Here is a 6,618-nt window from a genome sequence, read left to right on the forward strand (position 1 = left end):
GGTGCAACAGGTGTTCGCTGTGGGATAAAGTACACGAGATAGTCTATTAAAACGTGAAACGAGACTCTGTGGAGTTTATTTTATTCGTGTTATATGCTTTTTTTATTTTCTTATCTTAAGTGCTTTTCCAAACTTTAAAGAACCTTTTCATGGATGGTTCTACAATAAAGATTCTAATAAAGTGACATGGCGAAAATACGGAATAGCTGGTTTGCCATTAGGCTGTGATCTCATGTTATTGACAGGTTGTCCCGCCCTCGCGTCTTTAAACACGTCAGAGAAGAGTTGTCGGGGAAGCTATTTTGATTGGTCGTTTTGATTTGGAGGGCACATGAATAAAAAATAATGATGTTATTTTGTGTTTTCATGTTTTATGGGGACTTTACATATATAGGCTATACATAATGATTATTATACTGTACAAACTGTAGGCTATTCTGTCCCCACCTATCACAGAACACTGTCTGCATTTTTACATTAAAAAAAAAAAAATCATCACTTATAATATATAAGCTGTTTTCCTCAAAAGAATGTCCCCACAAGGACAAGTCTTTCAGATATTGCCATCTTTGTGTGGACATTTTGTCCCCATAATGTAGGGTTTACCAGGCAGGCCACACACACAACACACACTCACACTTGTGTAATTGGATTTTTTAAAATCCAAATCTATTGCTGAGATAGATCTATAACCCTTGTGAAAACAACTAGCCCCGCAATAGTATAGACTATTTTATATAAAAAAAAAAACATCACATTTTGTGTAAGGTGTTCCAGACACAATGTCTGAGAGTCATTTGCTCATTTGCAGGAAGTTATGCATTGTGAGGTGCATGGTTCATGCTGAGGTTTAAAGCCTTTTTTTTTTTTTTTGACTTTGTGGTTAAACGCTGATGTTAAATGCAGATCAGATGTGTGAAGAGTTTTAAACCGATCAAAATGTTGGGTTGTCACACAGGAAAAAATGATCTTGAGGTATTTAGACAAGGTTTAGCTCTAAATGTTGCATGCATTGAATGTCAACAGGATGTTAACACTTTTAGGTCATAGTGCAGCGGATGTACCATATTGGAAGCTATGAGCAGATGCAGGGTCATTCATCACAGAAAATGCTGTGCTTGTGTTCCAAGAAGATTTATTTAATATTTATTTAAACAGGGCCTGCATTTTACAAAATGAACACAAATTATAATCACAGATGCAATATTACACATTAAACAGAACTAAAAATTTAAAAATTTAATAAACTAACTGTAAATTTACTGTACGCTAAGCAGAGGTGTCAAAAGTATTCACATTCATTACTCAGGTAGAAGTATACTAGGGTTTAAAAAGACTTCTGTAGAAGTTGAATTATCAACTCAAGCTTTTTACTCAAGTAAAAGTATAAAAATACTTGTTTCAAAACTACTTAAAGTAGCCTATTAAAGTAAAAGTAATAAGGAAAATTTGTTTAACTGCAAGGAGTAGAAGTAAAAAGTCGTCTGAAAAATAATTACTCCAGTAAAGTAGGCTATAGATACCCCAAATTTCTATTGAAGTAAGGTAGTAACAGAGTATTTGTACTTCGTTACTTGACACCTCTGACGCTAAGAAGGCGTACATCAATAGACTTTACTTTACTACAGTATTTTTTCCTCTTTCTGTTAGGTTAATGATGAAAGTAATAATTCAGAAGGAGACTTCTGAATTATTGTGCATGACACAGACCTTTTCTCATTTCCCCTCTCTCTCCCTCATATGTGCCCTTTGGAAGAGAATGTCTATGTAAGCAGCTGTCACAGCTTTATTCAGCCTCGTAGCTTCAGGCTGGTCCATATGCAGAAAGCCTCTGCTCATCCATATCAAACAGCACATACTCTGAACTGCGCTCCGGGTCCTGGCACATGTGGTTAACAATGAAACACTGGTAGTTCCACAGTAGAAGCAGGACCATGCCAGACAATGCCAGCAGTACCAGGCTGACCAGCAGGAGGCGCTGTTTGTCCAGGCAGCAACCGTTCTGACAGCGCTCATCAGTGACATGTGTGTACTTCCATAGAGATTTCTTCAGCAGCACACATCCCGAGCCCTGATGTGGACACAGACACACGGCGAGATCTTTTGTTTGCGCTGTACTCATTGTACGGGAAGTACTCAGAGATTCGTGCAAGATGATTGCTGTGGGAAAAACAATCGGTAGGGCCTCAGAGATTAAATTAATATTGCAGTTCATGTTGCACAGGCCTGACTAGGGCTTTTGTTATGGTCATCTTTTGTGCAAACATAATCTTTTTAGATATAGAATTAATCCGTGGTTGGAAGAAAATAACTAAAAACAGCGACGCTACTACATATAATATTGTTTTTCCCAGTAAGCTATAGCTACTTAATGCGAGAAGAGGTTTAAATAATGTTCTCTTAAATGTAGCCTTGCAACGTCTAAATTCAATGTAGTGAATTAGTTTGTCCAACATGTTCTCTCTCTCATGTATGGGTTAGGGTCCCAATTCAGAGGCTGCATCCTTTAAACGCAAGGCTTCTTCGAATGGATAGAATGGATGGATCCTTCATAGCCATTAGCCAATCCCAAAATTCACTGCGCTCCGGTAACGACTGGATTTTTTTTTTTTAAAGAAAATGCTGGATTACCCTTTTAAATGTAAGTATTGGGTTTCAAATTACTCAAATATCTAACTATACAAATGTAAAACAAAACAAAAAATGCAAGAGATTTTGTAGATAGCTAATACTTTTTATTATGTACATAAATGGACAGAGGTGAACATATTTAGACAGGTTGTGAACCCTATTTTGTTTTCAGACAGTTTAATATAACTTTCAAAAAAGTCTAATACAAATGTTACTGACAGCTGTCACAGTTGCTAGACCGTCCCATTTAACAATGCTTGGTTCAACTTCCGTGGACTTTAAAGGCGCTAACTTTGAAGTCTGTGTGTCCTTTGAAAGATGCAGCCTCTGAGTTAGGACACAGCTGTAGTGTTGGAACGTCTGATTAATTCTACTTGATCGGTTCGCCTAATGGTCTTCTCTCATATTTAGCCTGATGTTAAAGTGTAATTCATTCTAGTAAATCGGTTTGTCCAAATGTTCCTATCACCTTACATTGGAATGTCCGATTCATTACATCGAACAGATTAACAAAAATGAATCACTGACACTCTGCGCTATGTAGATATTTTCAACTTGGGTATGTAAATAAATTAGGTTGTTTTTGTTTAGCTGTTAAGTATAAATTTACTTGTTTTGTTTTCTTTATGGCTCTGATTAAATTATAATTGACATAAGTGTATAAGTTATACATATATATATTTATTTATAAAAAAAAACATATTGTAACCCTGCTACCTTCAGTGCTAACTTTAGTTGTAGCTTGTAGTGTTTCAAAACTGTACTTTAACAACTTAAAAATATGATTAACTTTCAAATTAGCTTCCACAACTCTGGAATTAATTGTTCTTATATTAAGTTGGTGCTAAATCCGACCCTGATAAGCAAACTATATTTTGATCAAGTTTTTGATAAACTAGAAAAACTTGTTGTGCTCCAAATGGATAAAAAATAATTTTGCTTCTGGTGCGTAGAGCCAAAGGAGTAATTACAAATAAATTTGCTAACCACACACTGAATTCAATCCAGACTTAAAATGTTGGTAACACTTTAGTTTAGAGTCCAATTCTCACTATTAACTAGTTGCTTATTAGGATATTGGCTGTTTTTATTAGTACTTATAAAGCACATATTAATGCCTTATTCTGCATGATCATATTCTACATCCCTTAATCCTACCCAATACCTAAACTTAACAACTACCTTATTAACTATTAATAAGCAGTAATTAGGAGTTTGCGGCAAAAGTCGTAATTAATAGTTAGTTAATAGTGAGAATTGGACCCTAATCTAAAGTGTGACCAAAATTTCTAGCAAATTATTATTTTATTTTATAAAATGCATAGTGCAAAATGTTTAAAAAAGCTATCAAGCTTTTGATCAATGATTTAAAATAGACTCCAAATAGAAGTTATATTGTTATATTATTAATATCAGGATCTTATAGATGTGTATTGTTTCATAGATGTTAGCTTTTGACTCCGAAAGGGCTGCATCAGAAACACAATGGTAGTTATATAAAATAGCACAAACACAATATACACACCATTATAAACGCCTACCTTTTTGAGTTGATGTAGAAGCTGTAGGACTGCTAGCTTACAAAGAAAAACAAGCATCAGGTTGCAAGATGCTAGAGGGTTTGTTCATTCACTGACCTGTGTGCCTGTTCGGATTACTTCTGCTCAAAATGTCAAAACAAACAGATTCAGAGCGCCTCCTCCTCTCCGGTCTTGGCACAACACCTTCTCCACAGCAGATTGTGACCATGTCTGTTTAATGTGAGAGGCGGATTGTGCAATGATAATTCATTTTATGTCATTTTTAAAATGATGACTTCCATTAGACTCAATATGGGTGAATTCAGGGTAATTGGGACACTTTTTTGCCATTCACCCTGATGAATGTACTTTTTTTTTTTTTTACCTATTTTACCTTTTTACCTACATTATTTTTACCTATTGTAAGAAAATGCATAAACTGCATCCACATATTTCAGAAAACCCTGAAAGATTCAAATAGATTTAGTCAGTTGTTCTCAACTTTGATCTTGACACTGAAACAAATGGCTTCGCGTGCTCTCACGCTGTGCAATGTCCCCATGAGAGCAAGAGCATGAGTGGTGCCAAGATACTGATGATAAACATTGTGGCATATTTCATATGTTTTTGAATAATGAATGTGGGCACACTACATTAATGCACTGAATTTTGTTCCTCGTGGTAAACCCATATAGGCTACTAGTAAACTAAGTATATGTAATAGCACATACAATCACGCTCTGTAGAAAATATAAGCATGTTATGAATATTAATATAAATATGACATCCGCATGGTATTTATCCAAATATTCAGTAGTGTATTCAGTGTGAAAGTTCATGTATAGAAGCATAGTTAATTATAGATGGGAGAAGGCTGACCTTTGCTCTTAATCTTGTAGTGAATCCTCATATCTGATTTTCTGTTTTAAAGACATTCACCTAGCACTTCTAGTACTCCTTTATGAAATAGATATGAAGATATTGATTTGCTGAAACCTTACGTCTTTCTAACAAATACAAGGTAAGGGTAGAGAGAGAACGGTGAGCGTCTCAAAGTAAAGTTATTCAATCCAGGTTTAGTTTTTTCATTTTATACATATTTTATTGGCACACTGGAGTATAGCAGTTGCACATTTTTAAACATCTTTGTTTGAATTCAATTCCGAGTTTTTTTTCACAAACAGTATTGGAATAGTCATCAAAAGCACATTTGGTGGTCGAAAAATATGGTAAAAGCAGATTAAAATGGCCTTGCAATATCTTAAAGCTATAGAAACAATGCATGTTTGCACACAACAGTGAATTGGACAGATTACATTGCTTTTATTTGTCAAAGATGTCTTTCCTATTGAGCCTCACAAGTACTTCAAGCCACACACTTTAATTCATTCCTGTCAACGTCGTGGGTTTTCACCACACTGATTCCAGTTATATGATCAAATATTAGCTTGATGGTCATCTGCATACATTTTTCTAAGTAGGTCATATTTAATATCCATGAATCTACAGAGTATCTGCTTAACACATTATTCGCTTCAAAACGAATTTCACTTTGACATAAAGAAGCTCACAGTCATGTTCACAGTAAAACTGGACTTCAGACACTTTGCTGAACCCAACCCAACAAACAGAATAATATTGTCAAGCAAAGACCACCAGACCCTGAACTATGAATCAAACTGTTTTTCTATAAAAAAAATCAATTTTAATCTAAAACATATTCCTCATATTAATGTTCATCTTATAAAATAGCTCCATAACTTACTGTTACAGTACGCATAGTTCACAGTCTAAACTTCTCACAATAGTTAGCAAAGCCCTCAGATTGATTGTTTGCGACAAACGATCTATACAGTGATCTAATACTTTAACTCGCCTATAATTGGTCAGCATACTTTAAAAAGAAGACCGACTCAGATTATAAATTACCACTTTCGCTGGTAACCATTTCACTAGTCCACAGAGCAAAAGCTTGACAACAAACAATGGAAATAGCATCTAGTGTTATTATTACACACAGACAAAATATAATACTGCTCATATATTATAATGACATGATGAAATATGTATAATGCGAGGAAAGGTCCCTATGTGGTAGCAAAAAGATGCACGCTACCAGCTCACACAATGATACAGAAATTATTACAGGGAATTTCAAGCAGGGTTCAACATGAAGCTCAAAAGATCCTGTAATAAAATCTGCTTCATTACATCTACGCCACTCTTTATCATTATTAACAGGTTCCTTTCCTTTGTTTGAAGTTTTGTCATTAAACCTTTATGATAAACAAGGTCGGATCTGCTACATTAAGCCCCTGGCTGAATAGACCCCATATTATACGCTGATATTCAGATAATTCTCAGCCAAAAATAAACATTTAAAAACCATAAATAAATGAATTAATAAAGTAGAGAAACAAGGTAGTCAAAAATCCACAGTATGTGTCCAAAGCAACTTGGGCAACTT

Source organism: Scardinius erythrophthalmus, assembly GCF_964197995.2.
Source record: "Scardinius erythrophthalmus genome assembly, chromosome: 5".
Classification (NCBI taxonomy): domain Eukaryota; kingdom Metazoa; phylum Chordata; class Actinopteri; order Cypriniformes; family Leuciscidae; genus Scardinius; species Scardinius erythrophthalmus.